Source organism: Tursiops truncatus, chromosome X, assembly GCF_011762595.2.
Source record: "Tursiops truncatus isolate mTurTru1 chromosome X, mTurTru1.mat.Y, whole genome shotgun sequence".
Classification (NCBI taxonomy): Eukaryota; Metazoa; Chordata; class Mammalia; order Artiodactyla; family Delphinidae; genus Tursiops; species Tursiops truncatus.
In genome coordinates this window covers 83,819,711-83,840,265 of record NC_047055.1, presented here as the reverse complement: position 1 = coordinate 83,840,265, position 20,555 = coordinate 83,819,711, and the positions used below count along the sequence as shown (strand labels likewise).

General features: G+C 47.1%; 1 long non-coding RNA gene across 6 annotated transcripts; it reads right to left on the bottom strand.

Moving 5' to 3' along the window:
- Nucleotides 1-1,883: 1,883 nt before the first annotated feature.
- LOC117310166 (uncharacterized) lies at nt 1,884-20,318 on the bottom strand. 6 transcript variants are annotated; one of them, XR_012329297.1, is made up of 5 exons: nt 19,178-20,318; nt 14,436-14,980; nt 14,069-14,361; nt 8,900-9,073; nt 1,884-2,852 (listed from the first exon to the last, which is right to left on the bottom strand). It is a non-coding gene; the product is annotated as an uncharacterized lncRNA (long non-coding RNA). The 6 variants fall into 6 exon arrangements; XR_012329298.1 differs by having other exon boundaries at nt 14,069-14,272; XR_012329300.1 differs by lacking the exon at nt 14,069-14,361 and adding an exon at nt 4,352-4,441.
- Nucleotides 20,319-20,555: the final 237 nt, after the last annotated feature.

The following is a 20,555-nucleotide window of genomic DNA, read 5'->3' as shown; positions in this document are numbered from 1 at the left end:
GAGTTCTTTCACTTAAGCATAATGCTTTGGAGGCTCACCCATGCTGTAGCAGAAAGCAGAAGTTCATGTTTTGCACGCTGCACAGGCTAGAACCTTCAGTCAATGTGGGATAGAAGTGGCTGAAGCAGACATCCTTGCCTTGGCCTGGATCTCAAGAGGAAAGCATTCATTCTAACACTAGTAAATATGACAGGACGAGAGCTGGATGTTTCTCGGGGATGTCCTTCAGCACAGTGAGGACGATCCCCTGTATCCCGAGTTGGTTGACCGTTTTTTTTTTTTTTATCATGAATGGGTCTTGAATTGTGTCAAATGCTTTTTCTTTGTCTACCAAGGTGACAGGTGGTTTCTGTCCTTCATTATATTAACATGGTGCTTGCCTTAACTGAAGTTGAATGTTAAACCAATATTGCAATCCTGGGATAAATCCTGCATAGATAGCCCTTTGCAAATGTTGCTGGATTTGGTTTGCTAATATTTTGTTGAGGATGTATGTATCACTATTCATGATAGATATTGGTCTATAGCTTTCTTGTGACGTCAAGTCTGGCTTTGGTAGTGGGGTAATACTGTTCTCACAGGATGAGTTAGGAAATGCTCCCTCCTCCCTCCTGTCTATTCAGGAAGAGTCTGTGAAGGATGGATATTATTTCTTCTTTAAACATTTGATAGAATTCACCAGTGAAACCAGGAGGCCCAGGGCTTCCCTTTGTGGGAAGGATTTTAAATGAATGATTCGATATCTTTACTTGCTATAGGTACATTCCAATTTGTTATTTGGCCATTGCGGTTTGTTTTTTCTTTTTTAAAATAGATCTTTATTGGAGTATAATTGCTTCACTATACTGTGTTAGTTTCTGTTGTACACCAAAGTGAATCAGCCATATGCATACATATGTCCCCATATCCCCTCCCTCTTGAAGCCTCCCTCCCACCCTCCCTATCCCACCCCTCTAGGTCATCGCAAAGCACCGGCCATTGCGTTTTAAGCCAACTCCCATCCAATATTTTCTGGCCTCTTGGTGCCTGTGGCTCGGTCTCTGGCCTAGAATTTGACATGCTGGACATGTCTGGACATCACAGGATTCTGGCTCCTACTCTGTAACTTGGGAGAGTATGCTGTCTCAGATGGGACCCCCAGACCACCTACACCCAATACACAGGTTGGGGATACAGACTTTGAGGTGGGGATGGGGTGGCGCTGCTGATTCCCTCATTTACACCCGCCCATCCATCCTCCAGGCGCCCTCATGCAGGCTGTGGGTAATTCTGCACTTGGGACTGGCCTCGGCAAGTACCCAGCATACCCTGCTCCGCTCCCCCCACCCCTGCCGCCATGTCCACTTCATCCCACCCTGATCCTTGTCACTCCTCTCGTCTCCTAGCAACCCAGCCTCACAGGGGATCAATGATGCACTTGCTACCACATCTATGGGTGTCAGATCTCTGTCTGATTAATGACTCAACTCCCAAGGGCAGGGACTGGCTCTGCAATTCCTCCTCACCTCCCCGTCTCAACAGCCAGCCTGGCATGGAGTGGGGGGATGTAACGGATACAGTGAAGACCTTCATGATTGGCTAAATGGTTGATTGTGGTTGGCAGGATTGACCTGGGTTGGCTGCTGGAGTGAGCCCATGACATCACCACCCTGGTGAACTCGTGCCAGGTGGGGATGGTTATCCCCGCCCCAGTGCACTGTGGGCAGGATCAATGATGTATCTTACCCAGACTTGGTGCCACCAGCTGTGAACGGACACTGAAGTCACCAGCTCTTCCCACTTCTCCCCAGCCTTTACGGAGAGAACAGTTGGGGATGCTTAAGAGTGTGGGCTCTGACAGAAATAAACCCCTATGACAAAGGAGCCAAGAATATACATTAGGGAAAAGGCTGCCTCTTCAATAAATGGTTCTGGGAAAACTGGACCACTTTCTTACACAACATACAAAAATAAACAAAAAATGGATTAAAGCCTAAATTGTAAGACCTTAAACCATAAAACTCCTAGAAGAAAACATAGCCAAGTATGCTCTTTGACACTGGTCTTAGCAATAATTTTTGGGATATGTCTCCTCAGGCAAGGGCAGCAAAAGCAAAAATGGACAAACGGGAGTACATCAAACTAAAAAGCTTTTCCACAGCAGGGGAAACCGGCAACAAAACAAAAAGGCAACCTGCTGAATGGGAGAAGATATTAGCAAGTGATATATCCGAAAAGAGGTAGATAGCCAAAACATCTAAAGGGCTCACAGAACTCATTATCAAAACAAAACAAAAAACAAACCAAGAGCCCGATTAAAAAGTGGGGCAAAACACTGAATAGACATTTTTCCAAAGAAGATAATACAGATGGCCAACAGGCATATGAAAAGATGCTCAACATCACTAATCATCAGGGATTGCAAAATCAAGACCACAGTGAGGTGCTTCCTCATACCTGTCAAGTGGCTATTATCAAAAAGACAATAACAAGTAAGCAATGTGGGCGAGGATGTGGAGAAAAGGAAACCCTCATGCACTGTTGGTGGGAATGTAAATTGGTGCAACCACTATGGAAACAGTGAGGGTTTCCTAAAAAACCTAAAACTAGAACTACCATATGATCCAGCAATTCCACTTCTTTTTTTTTTTTTTTTTTTCGGTACGCGGGCCTCTCACTGTTGTGGCCTCTCCCGTTGTGGAGCACAGGCTCCGGACGCGCAGGCTCAGCGGCCATGGCTCATGGGCCGAGCCGCTCCGCAGCATGTGGGATCTTGCCGGACCGGGGCACGAACCCGTGTCCCGTGCATCGGCAGGCGGACTCTCAACCACTGCGCCACCAGGGAAGCCCCAATTCCACTTCTTGGTATTTATCTGAAGAAAACAAAAAACACTAATCACAAAAGCTGTATGTACCCCTCTGTTCACTGCAGCATTATTCACCCTAGCCAAGATATGGAAGTGCCCATTGATAGATGGATCGATAAAAAAGAAGTGGTATGCATATACACAACGGAATATTACTCAGCAATAAAAAAGAATGAAATCTTGCCATTTTGACAACATGGATGGACCTAGAGGGTGTTATGCTAACTGAAATAAGGCAGACAGAGAAATACAAATACCACACGGTTTTATTTGTATGTGGAACCTCAAAAACAAAACAAGTGAGCACAGGGAACAAAACAGAAACAGAGTTAGAGACACAGAGAACAAACCGGTGGTTGCCAGAGGGGGAGCGGGTGGGGAGTTGTGTAAAATAGGTGAAGGGATTAGGAGGTACACACTTCCAGTTATAAAATAAATAAGTCACGGGGATGAAATGTACATACACAGAATATAGTCAATAATATTGTAATAAGCCTGTATGGTGACAGATGGTAACCAAACTTATCGTGTTATTCATTTCCTAATGTTTAAAAGTGTGGAATCACTTTGTTGTGCGCCTGAAACTAATGTAATATGGTATGTCGGATTTAATTAAAAAATAAAGAGTGTGGGCTCTGAATCGAGTATGCCTAGGTTTGTGGGTCACTCCTCCTCTGACGGCCTGTGTGACTCTGAGCAGCTCCCCTAGCTTCTCTGTAGTCTCTGCTTTCCCACCTCATCAACTAGGATTATTTTACATTGAGCCTGCTATCACAGTTGAGGCATCTTGGGCACAGAGAGGTTAGGTCAGCTACCCCAAGTCATTCAGGTAATACGTGTTTGAGCCCCAAAGGCAAGGAATACTCAACAAGTCCAAACTGAACCCATCCACAACCCCTCCCCACATAGCTGCACCTCCTCTACTGTTGCCTAACTCAGGGCAAGGCAGCCTTCTCCCCAGCTGCTTAGGCCAGAGATCCTTAAGGCCATCCTTGCCTGCTGCCTCTCTCTCACCACCCTCTCAGTCATCAAGCCCCACCTTTCTGCCTCCTAAGTCTTTCTAAGCAAGATCCTGACACTTCTCTCCATCGGCACAGTGAGTTCCACGTCACCCTCATCTCTCTCCTTGACCACCACCAGCAATCCTGATGTTTTCCAACGCATTGTCTATCCTACTGCCTGAGGAAGCTTTCTTAAGTCCTAACCTGGGCATGACAGCCCTGCTCAAAACTCTGCAGGGGCTGCCCGCTGCTCTTAGGATAATGTCCAGCCTCCTGGACTAAGCACAGCAGGCCTTGCCTGCCCCCAAACGTCTGATCGTCACCAGACCCCCTCCTTCCGCTCCAAGCCCCACTTGATATTCCAGCGCACCCAGACCTCTTTCTGTTCATCAGATGGCTGGTGTGCTCACACTCATCCTCCCTCGCCCCCCCTGCCCGCCCTGCTCCCGGCCCCCACCACCCACAGATTTCACAACCTCACACGTGCTGTTCCCTCCATCTTACATGCCCTTCCTCCCTCCTCATCTGTCTGATTCCTTCTTAGGTTCAGCTGTCAGGCTGGGTAGAGCAATTTCCATTTTTCCTGAGGAGTACCTGGATGAAAAGTCACAGTTACCAGATTTGATATTTTTACCGAATGGAAGGTGATGGAGATTTCATTATGAATTCCCCACACGGACACACGTTTTACTGTGGTTCACAGTGAGCTGATTTGAAATGCAATCTGATGGCTGAGTTTTTCTGGGAAAGGCTTCCTTACTAAGAACAGGATACAGACAGAAAAGCTCTCTCGCCTTATGTTATACGGGCCCACTGTTGCCTTTGAATATGACCTTTGGAATTTGGCCACAGTTTTGGAAGCATAGAGGGATCCAGGGTGACCACCTGCTTCACAGTGAGGAGGGATAAGCTGAACAATGGGAAAAAAAATCTGTCACTTTATGGTATCTGTGACCCAGTAAATTGAACAGGCTTTGAACTGCCCTACCCATGGACTTTGTTTTGATGAGATTTTCACTATAGTTTATAGTCTGAGTTTCTGTTAGGACAGGAGAAAGTATATTAACGGGTCCTCCCCATGCAAGGCTGTGATTTACTAGTCCCCTGTGATCATCAGGGAGGCAAGGATCAGCTGCGCACTCAGTATGGGGACCCTCTTAGGGAATCTGACAGCACCTTCCTGCAACTCCTTAGGTGTCCCCACTGCTGGTTCTGCCTGCTACAGACTCAACTGTGAGGACTGACTTCATTCAGTACAACTCCTCTGAGCAGAGCACACCTAAGTATGAAATGAAGTGTGTGCCTTTGATATGTAAAGACAATTAAAAAGATGGAAATGGCACCAGTTCCACCGCCACTACCCCAACCCCCACCCCAGCCAGAGGATGGAGTAGATGCCCAGAGGCCCCCGGCATGCTTGCCTCCACACTGATGTGTCCCTAACACAGGGCGCAGTGTAAAATGGTTCACCCGGAGCCTAGTTACTGAGCTAATGGGAGCCGGGCATATGCGGTTTTATTCCCCATAGATCCAGAGAAGTATCAACCCCCGCCTTCCATAGACGAGGAAACAAGCTCAAAGAGGTTAGGTCGCTGATGCAGTAAAGGCTGGATCTGGCAGTCAAGCCCTAGTTCTGCCCGACTGCAAAGCCCGTCTTCTTTGCGGTCACGACAACCCACTTGGCTTGTGATTCAGGTGCCGAGATGCAGATGTTGTTCCGTGACAGGAAAGTCATCATTGTCCCAATACCATGTCCACCTGTGAAATGCAGGAACCCAGTAGGGCAAAGCCACCCTGAAAGGTTCTAAGACGCTCTCTGTGTTTGCCTTCGCAGGAGCTGCCTTGCAGCCAAGAAACTGGAGTCCACCGGCGCAAAAGGATTGCCTCAGAGCCAACGGCCGGGCAGGACTTCAGCCTCCCCTGTGTGTGGGGGGGCACTCTGCCATATCAGAGAGGCTTTGCAATCAACCCTCCCCCAGTTATATCTCCACCAGTCTCACTCTATTTATCAGATGGAAGGAACTGAGAGGCAAGCAGAGGCAGAGGAAGTGTTTGTAGTGGCTGCATGACAGCTCTGGAGCTGACCCAGCTGCCATGGTGGTCTGGAGCCAACAGACTGAGAATGGAAATCTGGCTCCACCCATGTTCATGTCTCTGCTCTTCAGCTTGTGTCTGTAAACTGTGGATGATCGAAGTGCCACCTAAAGAACCTCCCCACCCCTGAGAAGTGTGTCCTGACCAAACACCCACACACCACACACCCCCGACCCCGCACACTATGGCAGGGGGTCAGAGGCTCTCTTCTGTGTTCCTAGGGTTCTATGATTTAAATCCTGCCATGGGTTTTCTCACACAACAGGGGGCAGTCATCTGCTTGCAGGTTGCAGCCCCCATCATCCCTGCATCCCCAAACTGGCCCCAGTAGCGGAGACCTAGTGTCTGGTCGGTGCTTCGAACTTGTTTCCTCAGTGAATGAAGGACCTCGACTCAAATGTACTTGGTCAATAAAGGGTAGCTCTTCTTGGACCAGTTATTTCTGTGTTAAAAATGACACAGGAGAATGGAGTAAACAGGGCATATCTCGAGTCAGATTCTCTTCCCTTTGGTGGGGGGAGGAGCATTGCATCTTTCATACGATCCCTAATTCCGGAAACTCCTAACCAAAGAGGCTGCAACGTTCATTACACACGTGTGGGTCACTCTGTTGCCCCATCAGCCACAGTTCTGGCCTCACAGTGGAACTTGGGTCAAGATCCTTAAAGCACCGGTCAGTTCACTGAATGTTTCCCAAGTACCAAGTGGCTGGTGCCCAGTGTAGGCCCCGCAACTACGTGTCCAATCGATGGACTGTTGAATGAACGCAGGCTGCTAGTGGAGTCTGTGATGCTGTGCCCAGAGCACAGGTGGCCATGGAGTCAGGGACCTGAGCTCAGTTAGGAAGGGCATGTCAAGTCCAGGTGAGGCCATCAGTCTCACTCGGAGCTGCCCCTCACGCGGTCCTCCTAGTTCCTTGCTTGCTCCACCTCGACTCTCTCTGCTCTTCCCCCACGTCCTGCCTCTCACTCCTTCTAAGGCCTGGCACAGGCTTGTCATTCAGTATCTATGATCCCTCCTTGTCCTTGTCAGTCAGCTGACTGAGCAGATACCCAGCTGACCATTTTTTTGTTTGTTTTTTTATGTATCCCCAGACATCCAGCACAGTGCCTTGACCATAGTAGTTGGAGCTTGGTGAACGATTCAAGGAATAAAGTCACTGTTTGTCACACACACACACACACACACACACACACACACACACACACACACACAGACACACACAGACACACACACACACACACACACACACACACACACACACACACACACACACACACACACACACCATCAGACTTATCCGGATCAGTGCACAGTGTCTGGGCAGCCACCCTGACCTGGATTAGGACATAAGGAGCACTGGTAGTTTTGCTAGAGGGCAACTTTGAGCTTCCCTCAGGTGCCACAGCACCACTCTCAGCAGGGCTAAGAAGCTGTCTGTGTCTGTTAGGGGTAAAGACTGAGACTTCCTGCCTTCAGACACTCAGCGCCCCCTGGTTAGGGTTGATGGCGGTTCCTCAGAACGCTCATCACTAAAGTGCCGTGACGCCCTCCCAGAGCTCAGACCAGGGAGCCTTCTCCCAACAATAATGGAGTACCCTACCCTGTTACAGAATGGGAATTATAGCTGTTTACCCCTCTTAAATGTGGTTCCTCCCCCTTTGCATTCACAATCCACATTTCTTCCTTGAGTCACCCATCCAACTCTGCTAATTCCCAACGGGTTACTGCACCAAGCTGCACCTGCATCTCACTTGCTGTGCATGGCTCTATCTGGGAGGGTCGGATCTACCTACTGAGCTACGCATTTTCTGTCTCCCTTCCCTTCTGAATCTGGAGGCTCCCAGGCACCAAGAAAAGTGCTCCAGTTGGCCCACAAAAGGGGCGGTGCTGCAGGGGAGGCTGCAACTCTCATCCACAGCCTGGGTCAAAGCAGGACTGCGTTACAAGCGCCACACGCTGCCCCACTGTGCCACGGGAGCCAAAAGAGCAAAGGTCTAAGAAGTCCTAATACAGACACTTATGTGGATAGAACACCAGTCTCTTCCTAGGGACCTGTGAGTTGTTGTTTTGGGTTTGGGCTTATATCGTCCGTGGCCTTTTTCACAACGCTTGCAGACTTAGCTAACCTTCCATCAGGACCTCTCTGCTCCCCCCACACCCCACACCCCCCACTGTACCAAGATCATACTCCTCACTTAGTGTGCTGACTGGGTTTTCACTTGGCAAGGATACCAAAACAATTTTTTTTCATCCTGAAACGTCAAGATACCTAAGAGAACAGGTCTTCGGAAAAAACTAGTTTCAAATTATAATAGAAAAACTGGCTACGTAACAATGAAGATACAGCACATTAAAAGGTTATTTGGGGGCTTCCCTGGTGGTGCAGTGGTTGAGAGTCCGCCTGCCGATGCAGGGGACACGGGTTCGTGCCCCGGTCCGGGAAGATCCCACATGCCGTGGAGCGGCTAGGCCCATAAGCCATGGCACTGAGCCTGCGCCTCCGGAGCCTGTGCTCCGCAACGGGAGAGGCCACAACAGTGAGAGGCCCGTGTACCGCCAAAAAAAAAAAAAGGTTATTTGGGCATTATCTAGATTTCACACTCAAGAGAAAAACACTTAATATGTAGTCTACTGCCTTCCAGGTTTTTTCTCTGCATTTTTAAAGATTAGGAGATGGGGGGAGGTAATGTCTTCATACTTTTGTGTCTGTTGTTCTGTTTATCATTATAGTATGGTTATGCTACTTCCCATAATGATGAGGATGAGGATGCTGATACTGATGTCGGTAGAAGCAAAGACATGTATAGAGCTTGATATGGACCAGGAAACTGTTCTCTGTGACGTGTGCATATTGACACGACACCCGTGGTCTTTCATGCACTTAGGAGACATCATGCTCAATCCATACACAGATCCATGGTAATCTGATTCATGCCGATGGACATGTTCACTTGCCTTTTGATCCAGAGGACACTGGACACTGCAGTGTATTCCAGATTTGGGGGTCAGATACCACACCTCTCTGTTTCTTTCAGGCCTGCGTAGCAATCTGACTCACTTCTTGCCGGCCAGGTGACTTTGGGCAAGTTCCTTCACCCGTTAACCTCTACGTGTCTCAAGCTTCCTCATCTGCAAAAAGGGATGATAACATTAAAAATGCTTACCTCATAATGTTGCTGTGAGTACTCAGAGACCTTATTACAACTTATACATATAGAGAGTTAAACACAGTCCAGAAGGGTGAGCTTTTATTCTTGTGTCTCTTCACTTCGGTTTCTGCTTGTACCCATATCTCTCTCCCTGCCCCCGTTGCTTTCTCCTCAACCACTCCCGCTCCACTCTCTCTCCCCTTTGGCCCCCTCCTCAGACTCTCCATCCAAAAACACTGTTTACCATCTCCTCAGGATGTAACTCAGAAAATATTCACACCATCACCCTTTGGTTAAAAAAACGTGAATATTAGTGGAAGAAATAAGAAACACCATAAAACCGGCAATGGTGAAAACTACACAAGAAATAAAGTCCTACTGATGAAAGTTTGAGTATTAATACTTTTGTATCTTCATAAGATTCAGATATTCAGAATTTGATACAGAGAATTAGGCTTCATAAAAATAATGCCCCCCCAAAAAAGGGCTATATGATAAGGTCCTGGGCCTTTAAATTTCCCTCTGGAATGTTTTTTAAAATGTATATACTCATGTTCTACTACAATCGTCCAGTGATCACTTACTTTCCCATCATTATACAAATCATACGAAGAGGTCATTAGACTTCTAATTTCCTAGAGAATAGGCACTAAACTTTCCATACGAGCCCCTGATGAAACCCCAGCATTGTATTTAGGCTTCACAATATCCCCATAAGGAGAGTTAAATACTCATTATGCTAATACACACACACACACACACACACACACACACACATACCCACACCCATGCCCCATACATTCAGTTCTTGAGTCCCTGAGAGGCTGAAGTGATAGTGCAAAGTCCATGTGGTGAGTCAAAGGTGGTCTTGACATTGTTTCTCTGGAACACTCTCCAGGGAAATGTGGGAACGGTAACACTATTAACAGCAGTAATGACAACAGCTAGAATTCACCAGGAACTTGTCACATGCTGAGCACTGTCCTGACAACTTCCCATGTCTTAACATGGTCAGTGCTCTAAACTGCCCCCAAGAAGTAGTTACATTTACTCCTAACTAGTGTTTCCATGTTACTAATGGAGGAATTGAGGCACAGAGATGCTAAGTAGCCCGCTCAGTGTCACCCAGCAGTAAGGGGTGGAGCCACAGGTCTGTGGAGGCATTGTGGAAAACTCAAGTGTGTTCTGTATTTATTCAGTCAAGGGCAAGATCCAATGGCTACTGCAAAATATGTAGAAAAACAGCTAACACATAACACAAATTGACCTTACAGCATGGAACTGCACACTAAATAGAAATCTGGTTTCTTCAGAAATCTTTTAGATGGAGGCTTGACAGGATGGAATCAGGATGTTTTGTGGAACAATGATCTGAGAGCCTCCTTAGAACAGCAGACAGCATGTCAGTCTCCTAGCCTGAAGGTCTTGGGTTTGTGCATCAGAGAAGGCAGCAACCTCTGTCACCTCCACATGCTCCGATGGAGAGAGAAACCTGCCAGTAGGGAAAATAAGACTGTTCGTTCCTCTGCTCTGGTAGTACCCAGACAAATTGTCCATGTCAATCAGAACTGAGGAATTATTAAAAAAAAAAAAAAAACACAAAAATGCAGATTCCATGATCCGCACTCAGTGAATCTCATTTAGTGTGGCTACAACGGTGCCCTAGAATCTTTGATTTTTCACTCTGCCTGGGAAACTCTCAGGAACTTTAATAAAACTCCTTTGGTAGCGAGACTGTCTCCAATGTACTGACTCTTCCCAGGACAAACACACAGTTGGGAAGACCAACCTGAGAGCACAGGAGAGAGAACGTAAAGGACACAGCGTGAGAGTCAAACCAAGGGCAGGGCAGCGGATCTTCTGAGAAGGACACCACACCCCACTGGCCTGTCTCTCTGAGGCTTCAGGTTTATCTCAGATCCATTCTCTTCATGGCCAGTGGATGGAGGTGGTGAGAGGAGATGACCTTTGAGATGCCACATGGCCTGGGCTTTTCTCGGGGGCCGTGGGACACAGACGATATGAGGTTATATGATCTATTCTCCCCACCTCCAGTCAGCCTCTGCTTCTCTCTTGCACCCTCACTCCCTCCATGCCACACAAGCCCAGAGCAACCAGAATTTAGAAAAATGTCTTCCTTCACCGATCAGACAACCTGCCCCTGACCTGAGGAGATCTTCTCCCCTCTTCTCCTCTCAGCTGTCCTCCTCTGATCTGATCTGCCGTGCCGAAGCAGACAGCCTTCCCTAGTAGCTTAAAGCCCTCGCCTGGCCCGTGACTCTGGTAACGCAGCCTGGAGAGGGCTCGTTCTCTCTGAGAAGGACCCCAGACCCGGGAGCCAAGAGCCACGACGACCACAGAACCATCCTAACACTGATGCCCACGGCCGTGATTGACCTTGGAAACGAAGCCTTACCTCACACCCCGTCTGTCCCTGAACCATTATCTTGTCACAGAAAGCAAGACAGACGAGGAAGGTGCCTGGAATCCTTCCTGGGGAGTCCTGTGTCCTACTCATGCTGCCATGCTATTTCCCCAGACCAAACCCTGACGTGGACCATATCATTCCTATCCTTTTGATGAGAATAAGAGGGTCTGGGGATACCTTCACAAAATCCTATTCTCGTGGTTGATAACCAGTATGTTATGTGGTTTACTACCACAATGGTGCACCTGGTAAGTAGGTGGAAGCTGACAGGAAGTTTCAGAGGGTAGGTCTGGGTGCTGAAATGATTGGGAGGAGCTACCGGCATCTGTGGGCTGAGGGTTACAGGGAGGCAAACCACTTTTAAGCAGAGAGTTAAATAAAGTGGATTTTCCATGATTGTAATTTACCCGTGAATTAAGGGAAGCCTGAATGTTGCTTTCTCTGGAAACTTACAAAGAATCCTTGAGTGTTTTTAGAGAACACATACTGAAGGCAATTCTCTTACTGGCCTTGAGCTTGATGCAACACACAGTGTCGCTTGGTAGCTGAGGTTGTACACGCTACAGGAATGAGGGGAATCCAGCTGTACTGACTAGATGGATCTTCAGGATATGCTGTTAATGGATGGGAAAAATTACGTGGGAAATGCTCATAGTGTGATCTGCCATGGGTTGCTGAACAAAGCCAGATAAGCCCATTGTCTTTGAGCACCGAGGTTTTGCTTCCACGTCTGTCTCCTCACCAGACTTTTAACTCCTTCTCAGAAGGCTGGAAAACACATCCGTTCATCCTGGTGTCCTCAGGGCAGAGGACCTGAGACACGGTAGAAAGTCAGTCCACACTTGTGGAGCTGACGTAACGGGTGAAGGACTGGACCCCAGTGTCTTAATGACGAGCGAGAAGGATGTCAGTCTGCAGAGGGGAGGGAGGGGAATGCCACAGGTCTTAGGACCCAGGCAGCGCAGTGACACCAGCCTACACTGCAGTACTGATGTCAGTTACATCCCTTAGGGTTCCAGGACTCAGCCATTTAAATACAGGTGTCATTAACCATGAAGGTCTAACTTAGAAAGCCAGGAACCTTACGGCTTAGTTTTTTGTATGAACCTTTTGTAGCTGAGGCACCTGAGGCACCAATTCAGGCACAGCATACTCTGGTCACTAGTATGTGACCAGACGTACTCTGGTCACTAGTATCCCGACCAGGCTGAGGCTGCGTCGGGATATTCAGGGCTCACACACAAGAAGGGTAATTCCGAGGCATACATGTATCCCTAGAAACAAAGGGTTCACAACTGCTAGGTTGCCCCGAGCAGGACATACATCAGGCAGGCAGGACAGCTCCTGGGGCCCCAGTGGTGGCCTCCCACCCAGGGACCTGCCCCCCTAGGACTCCCTGTCCAGTTTGAATAATCCATCTGAGGCCTTAGTTTCAGAGGCACTGCCTGGAGGCAGCCCGTTCCAAGCAGTTCTGTCTGTCCGGGACCCCAGCGCATCCTCTTTCCGAGGGTGGCTGACACCTGGAGGTGCTCTGCATGCACCATCCAGGGGCTGGGGCCACTCCTGCGGCCCCACAGTCAGAGCTCCCTCAGGTGTGACTGGAGCCTCAGCAGACAGTTTGCATTCAAAGTGCTCACTGGATTGGGGTTGACATATATACACTAATATGTATAAAATAGATAACTAATAAGAACCTGCTGTATAAAAAAATAAATAAAGTAAAATTCAAAAAGAAAAAAAAAAAGTGCTCACAGCAGCTTGGAAGGCTGCATGGGGAGTATTCCTTTAGGAAACATAGAAAATTCCCAGGAACAGACAAGATCATTAATGCCCTCGCTCCCTCTCTACACTTCCCCCACCAGGTGCCAGGGGTGGTGTGTTCTCCATTGTTATACAATCACTGTGTACAATCCTGAAATCAAAACTTTACATTTCGGGGCTTCCCTGGTGGCGCAGTGGTTGGGAGTCCGCCTGCCGATGCAGGGGACCCGGGTTCGTGCCCCGCTCCGGGAGGATCCCACATGCCGCGGAGCGGCTGGGCCCATGGGCCATGGCCGCTGAGCCTGCGCGTCCGGAGCCTGTGCTCCGCAACGCGAGAGGCCACAACAGTGAGAGGCCTGCGTACCGCAAAAAAAACACAAAAACAAACAACAAAACTTACATTTCTTTAATTATCCCCTAATGTCCCCCTAATCTTTTGTATGGAAGGGCTGTAGGCAAGAGTACTTTCATAGCAAAACGTGTTTTATAATCTAACTGTAAAGACATTACGTTTAGCAACTGGCCAGGACAAAATCGTGAATTTTTAAAAATTTTCAAAATGGGTTGACACAGCCTCCTGTCCTTTTGTCTGTCTCACTGATCCCGTGAGGAGGCTGGAAAAGCTCATTCTCTTGCACTGAAGAGTCATATGCCTAACGTCTCGTCTCAGTTGTCTCAAAGATCCAGATGCAACAGCCACAACGTACAAAGCCATTTTTAAAATTCCCCCTTTTCCCTCTCCCAGGGACGCTTTACTCAAACGCCTAGCAGTAAACTGACACTCACCAGGGTACCGCACAGCGGCCGGGTAGCTCGGGCGCGAGTGCTGGGAGGGGCTGCTGCTGCTGCTGCTGCAGCAGCAGCCGCAGCCGCCGCCGCCGCCGCCGCCGCCAAGTTGAAGAAAAGCCTGCAGACCTTTTTCCCCTTCTTGCCTCTAGTTTATCTGAAGCTTTCTCCAGCCCAGAACCTGATTTTACTTGCTTTCTTCCGCTTGTAGGAGAGAGCAAGTCAAACTTTTAACATTTTTTGGCCGACCCAGAGTTCACCTTTTGTAAGGTTTGCATCCTTTCCCCCCAGGCCTGGAGGAAATAACAAACACCAAAGTCAGGAGCTGGCTGCACTCCCCACCCCCACCCCCCGCCACCCCACTCACATCAGGCAGCACAGCAGAAGCAGCCGAGGATGCAGTGCGCTGACTCTCCTGGATCTGGATCTTTTGTTTTCAAATTCTGTAAGTAACACCTATCACAACAGTCAGTGGCTCAGCTGCTGTTTCATAGCACGGGTACATCCACAGTCAATGAGCACAAAAAGATCGTCATCCCTACTGCTTCATCCTCCCTTTACTCAAACAAGGCTTTCACCGTATTTCAGCGAGTCACAGTCTCGCTAGTGAATCCACAGCTGCCACCACCGTTTCAGATGCCCCAAGACCACCCTTGCTTTTGATGAATTCCTAGGAGGACCCCAAGGACCTAGCACATAGTCATCCTCATGGCTAAGATTTACTGCAGCAAAAGGATACAAAGCCAAATCATCCAGGGGGAGAGGTGCACTGGGCAACATCCGGAGGAAACCAGCGCAAGCTTCCAAGAGTCCTTTCCTAGTAGATAATCACGCAATTTGTCCCTCGGCAACGGATCATGACAACGCGTGTGAAATGCTGTCCACCAGGGAAGCTCCTGAGAAACCCGGGGCCTAGCACATAACAAGATTTCAGGTTCCCAGGAGGAAAGCAGGTGTTTAGCATAAAACATACTGTTTGGACAGATGGAGGAGTAAACTACACTTCTGAAGGAGGCAACGGTGGGAAACCTCTTGAAATCCAAGTTCTCAGACGCGACGTGAGGGCCAAAAAGCCAGCCCTTCTAAGGATTATAGTCTCAGGCCTGCTATGTTAACTCTATTCTGCACAGTACTCAACAGCAAAGCTTCAAAATACATGACCAAGTCAGAACTGGAAGAACTGAAACAAACAAATCTACAAGAACAGCTGGAGACTTCAACAACCTCAGTAATACACAGAACGGAGAGAAAGCAAATTAGAATGCATGGGTGAACCGAATGTTCTCACAGGTATAGAACCCTCCACATAACAATAGCTGAATATACCACATTCTTTTCAAGTGCATATGGAAGTTTCACCAAGGTAGACTATATCCTGGGTCATAAAACAAATATGACCAATTGCAAGATAACTGCAATCATACAAAGAATGTCGTCTGACCAAAAGAGAAAAACCAACCGATAAGTAAGCCAAAGTTAGGAGGAAAATCTCCAAACACAAGGAAATTAAAATCACATACTTCTAAATAATCCATGGACCAAAGAGCAAGGATCAAGGAAAGTTACAAATTAATTTAAGCAACATGAAATGAAAAACAACCTACCAAAATCTGCAGGATGCAGGTACAGCAGTGCTTAGCCGTAAATGTACAGCATCAAATGCTTGTATTAGAAAGAATAAAGAACCCAAATCAATAATGAAGCTTCCACCTTAAGAAACTAGAAAAAGAAAATCCAAATAAATTCAAAGCAAGCAAATAAGGGAAACAGAGATTGGAACAGTTATCAGAAAAAGAATAGAGTTAATCAACGAAACCCAAAGCTGGTTCTTTCAATAGGTCAATACAAATTCATAAACTTCTACCCAGACAGACAAAAAAAAAAAAGGCAAGATAACTAAAGACACAACTTACCAACATCAGGAATGAAATAGGTTACAGATCCCACAGAAATTAAAAGGATTCTATGAATAATTCTACATAATTACTTTTGGCAATTTAGGCGAAATGGAACAAACTATCAAAGCTCAGCCAAAAAGAAACAGATCATCTATTTTTAAAATTGAGTCTGTAGTTGAAAAACTTACAGAAAAGGAATCTCCAGGGCCAGATGGTACCCCTGGAAAATCCTGCCAAACATTTAAGAAGCAATGACAGCAATTCTACGCAATCTCTTCAAGGAAACAGAAGAGAGGGAACACTTGTTGAATTCTTTTTTCAGATTAGCATTACCCTGATACCAAAGTCAAACAAAGACAGTAGTAGCAAATCAAATTCAATATATAAAAAGAATAATACACCATGACCAAGTGAGGTTTATCCCCGAAATGCAAAGCTGGTGCAGCATTAAAACATCAATCAAGCCAGCATAGTAGCATACCAAAGATAAAGAACCACATGATCGTTATCTGTTGATGCAGAAAAAGTATCTGACAAAATTCAACAGTCGTTCATAATGAAAACATTCAGCTAACCAGGAGTAGAAGGGAGCTTTCTTAACCTGACACAGAGCATCTACAAAAATACCCGCCCCTCCATCCTACTTGATGGAGAGAGACTAAATGCTTTCTCCCTAAGATCAGGAACCAGGCCAGGAGGATAGCTATAAGTCAACATTGTACTGGAAGTCCTAGCCACTCCAGTAAGAAAAGAAAAAGAAACAAATGGTTTAGAGATTGGGAAGGAGGAAATCAAACTGCTCCCATCCACCAATGACATGATTATCTACCTAGAAAATCCCATGAAATCTATTAACAAAAACTCCTATAACTAAGAAGTGAGTTTAACAAGGTCGCAGGATACAAGCTCAACACCAAAAAATCAGGCATATTTGCCTGTACTAGCAATGAACAATTAGGAAATTAAAAAAAAAAAGACTTGTGCATACCATTTATAATAGCTTCCCCCCAAAATCTAGCGAAACATAAGCAGGATCTGTATGCTCAAAACTACAAAATGCTGAGGAAAAGAAATATAAGAAGACCTAACAAAATGGAGACACATACTGCGTTCATCTGTTGAGAAATTCAATATAATTAGGATGTCAATAGTCCCCAAATAGATCCATCAATTTCATACAATTCCAATCACAAATCCAGGCAAGGATTTTTTTGTACATATAGACTAACTGATGATAAAATTTCTGGGGTAAGGCAAAGGAACTAGAATAGCCAAATAATTTTGAAAAACAAAGTTGGAGGACTAACACCAACGTCACAATTTACAATGCAGCTTCAACCAAGATATGTAAGCAACTAAGTGGCCATGGAGGGGATGAATGGATATAGAAAATGTGGTGACATATACAACGGAATATTATTCAGCCACAAAAACGAAGAAAATCCTGCCTTTTGCAACAACACGAATGGACCTGGAAGGCTTTATGCTAAGTGAAGTAAGTGAAAGAAAGACATACTGTATGTTCTACTTATATGTAGACTCTAAAAAAGTCAAACTCACAGAAATAGAGTTTAGAATGGCGGTTGCCAGGGGCTGGGGGAAATATTGGTCAAACGGTACAAACTTCCAGCTACAAGATGAATAAGTTATGGGGATCTAATGTACAGCATGCTGAGTATAAGGAACAAAACTGTATCGTATATTGAAAGCTAAGAGGGTAGATCTGAAATGTTATCACCACAATTTTTAAAAAGGTAATTCTGTGAGGGGATAGAGTGCTAACTAACCTTATTGTGGTAATCGTTTTGCCCTATCTACGTGTATCAAATCATCACACTGTGCACCTTAAACTTACATGCTATATGTCAATAATACCTCAGAGAAGCTGGAAAAGATAAAAGAGTCCCCAGCTTTTCTGGTGGGAGAGCCCTCCAGCTATATTCTGTGTCCCCCTGACATCTCCCCATCATTCCTTAACTTTCCCTTATTACTGACATGACAAGTTGAGCCAGGCTCATTAATCCTTTCTCTCCTCAGCCTGGGAACCCAGCATTTAGCGGAGAATGGTATTCAGAAGCTAGGATCTAGCGGTAGGTGTACTTATTGTCATTGGGATGTTGCTGTTTTCAGGAAGTTTGGAATATATGTGTGAACACAATCACACACACACACACACACACACACACATATATATATTTCTATATCAATCTATCCACATATGCACACATATCTATTGAAAACCAGGAGTTCTCACGGAGACCTTTAATTCCAGTAGAACTCCTCAGAAGTTGTTCCAGTTTACCTCCTTTCCATATTGGAAATTCCCTCTTCCAAAAGTGACAGACGTGGCTCCCCACCATCCTTATATATTCACTGAGTTGACAAATCCCAATGCATATAAGCCATCCCTCCTCCACAAAGAGGTCCTCCCCACGTGCTATGCTGAACCATCCCCTGCCCTTGACTTCCACACCTCACTCAAGCCTGAATCCCTGAGCCAGTTAACCACCTCCCCACAGAACCCCCAGGGATATCCTCCTTACCACCTTGGGCTCTGACCTCCCAAATTGGGATGCCCCTACACGCATATACTTGCCTTGCCCGTCAACACCTAATGGCTTTAGGACTGAACTGCTCAGGCACAAAAGAGAAGAGAAGGGAAGGGAAAGAAAGGGTAGGGACAGGGGAAAAGTGAATATATCAGTTAATCAAGGTGAACTGGGCCAAATCCAAGCAATATGATGAAGCCAGTGGGTTTTTTCCTCACTGTCCTCCAGCTTCCCCTTCCTGCCTCTCTCCTTTGCCCCAGTTCCTTTCTCATTCTTAAGTCCTGCCCTCCATCAAGAGTAGCAATGTTATGAGGGGCATGATTCCCATTTTATAACTGATCTCCGCTGGCTGGCTGACATTCAGTGTGGACGGTGTCCTCCCTGCAGCTCTTACACTCAGGCCCTCTGTCTCTCATGATGGGCTAGAAAGTTTCACCCCTCTTCAGTAATTTCAGGTGTAAGCAGGAGAGAGGGTGCAGGGCACATCTTGGAGCCTCGGGTCCTTCATCTGTGAAATGGGGATGACCACAGATTGTGGGACAAACACAGAGAGCAGCACCAGACACCTTTCAATGAGTGCTACGTGCTGGACCCAGTGCATCACAGGACTCCTTGATATCCAGGAGCACGCCAAGTAGACTGCCCCGCCAGGACTGTGGCACCTGCTGTTCCTTCTGCCTGGAATGCTCTTCCTTCAGGTAATCCCACGGCGTGCTCCCTCACTTCCTCCAGGTCTCTGCTCATTCGTCATCCTTCAGGGAGACTTTCCCTGATTACCTTGAATAAAATAATAACATCATCTCCACATACCCTTTCCCCTGGTCCAGCCCTATCTTTCTTCATACATAGCACCTGCCACCCTTGATTTACTTATTGACCAACTCTATGAAATGAGACTTTGTCAGTTTTGTCCTGTCACAAACTCCTCGAATAGTACTCACGTACATGGCAGGCGCTCAGAAAACATTTGCTGAACCATAGCTGGGAGCCGGGCCCTTTACACACACTGTTAACATGCACAGGTACCCTCCAAGGTGGGCACTGGCCCCATTTGACTGATTATGATACGTACTGAGACTCCAGGAGACAAGTGACACCCTCAACAACGCACCATCAGCACGTCGGGTTCCAGGCTTCGGAATCATACCTGCCGGGTTTCCAACTCCCTCAGTTCCTGGACAGAGACCTCACAGCCAAAATGGTAAGAGATTTTACTACTGACACACAGACCCCAAACAGCTCAGATACTTTACACCTTTAGACAAACCCCTTCCTAAAGCAGCTCAGAGACATCACACCTTGGGACCCAGAATCACAACAGTTCAAAGGCCTCACACGCTGGGGTACAGACGTCTACATAAGGGTCTAACACCCAGTGACTCTAATGCCCAAAAGCTCAGAAAATGCACACCCAGGTCTACAAGGACACAAATCCCTACAGACTTTGTACCATGGCTCACAAAACCCACCCAGATAAAATATCCCATTCACCAAAAACTCCCCAAAATGCTCACAGACGCCAAATGTACTCAAACAGCATCTGGGATGTCAGACGTAGCGGTACACATCTCCAAACTGCACGACACACGTTACTTCCCAGGGAGAGACACCAAAAAAGTTTGGTGACCCCTCCTTGGCCTTAATTATATGAATCTGCGCGACTGACCCTGCGGTGCCACACGCTCCAGACTGAGTGAAGGCTAAACAAGACTGTAAGAGCTCGCGGAAAGACACCACCACCGTCACCCTGCACAGCCAGCGACTGCGCCGAACCTCGCCACCGACCCGGGCAGCTAATCAGCCCCTTACGGATAGTCAGTCTTGGAGTAGTCAAACTCGGAGAAAAATGTACACTCTGAAATGCCCGCGTGCGCACGCGCACACGCACACGCACACCTTTCACCCTGAGCGTCAACTCGGCGACCACTGTGCCTGTCCAGAGAGACAGCCAATGGGAACTGGGCAGGCGAGGAGGGGAGGGGCAGGAATAGCGGGATTTCCGGCGCCTCTTGACACCCCGGAAGAGTTTATTCGGCTTTC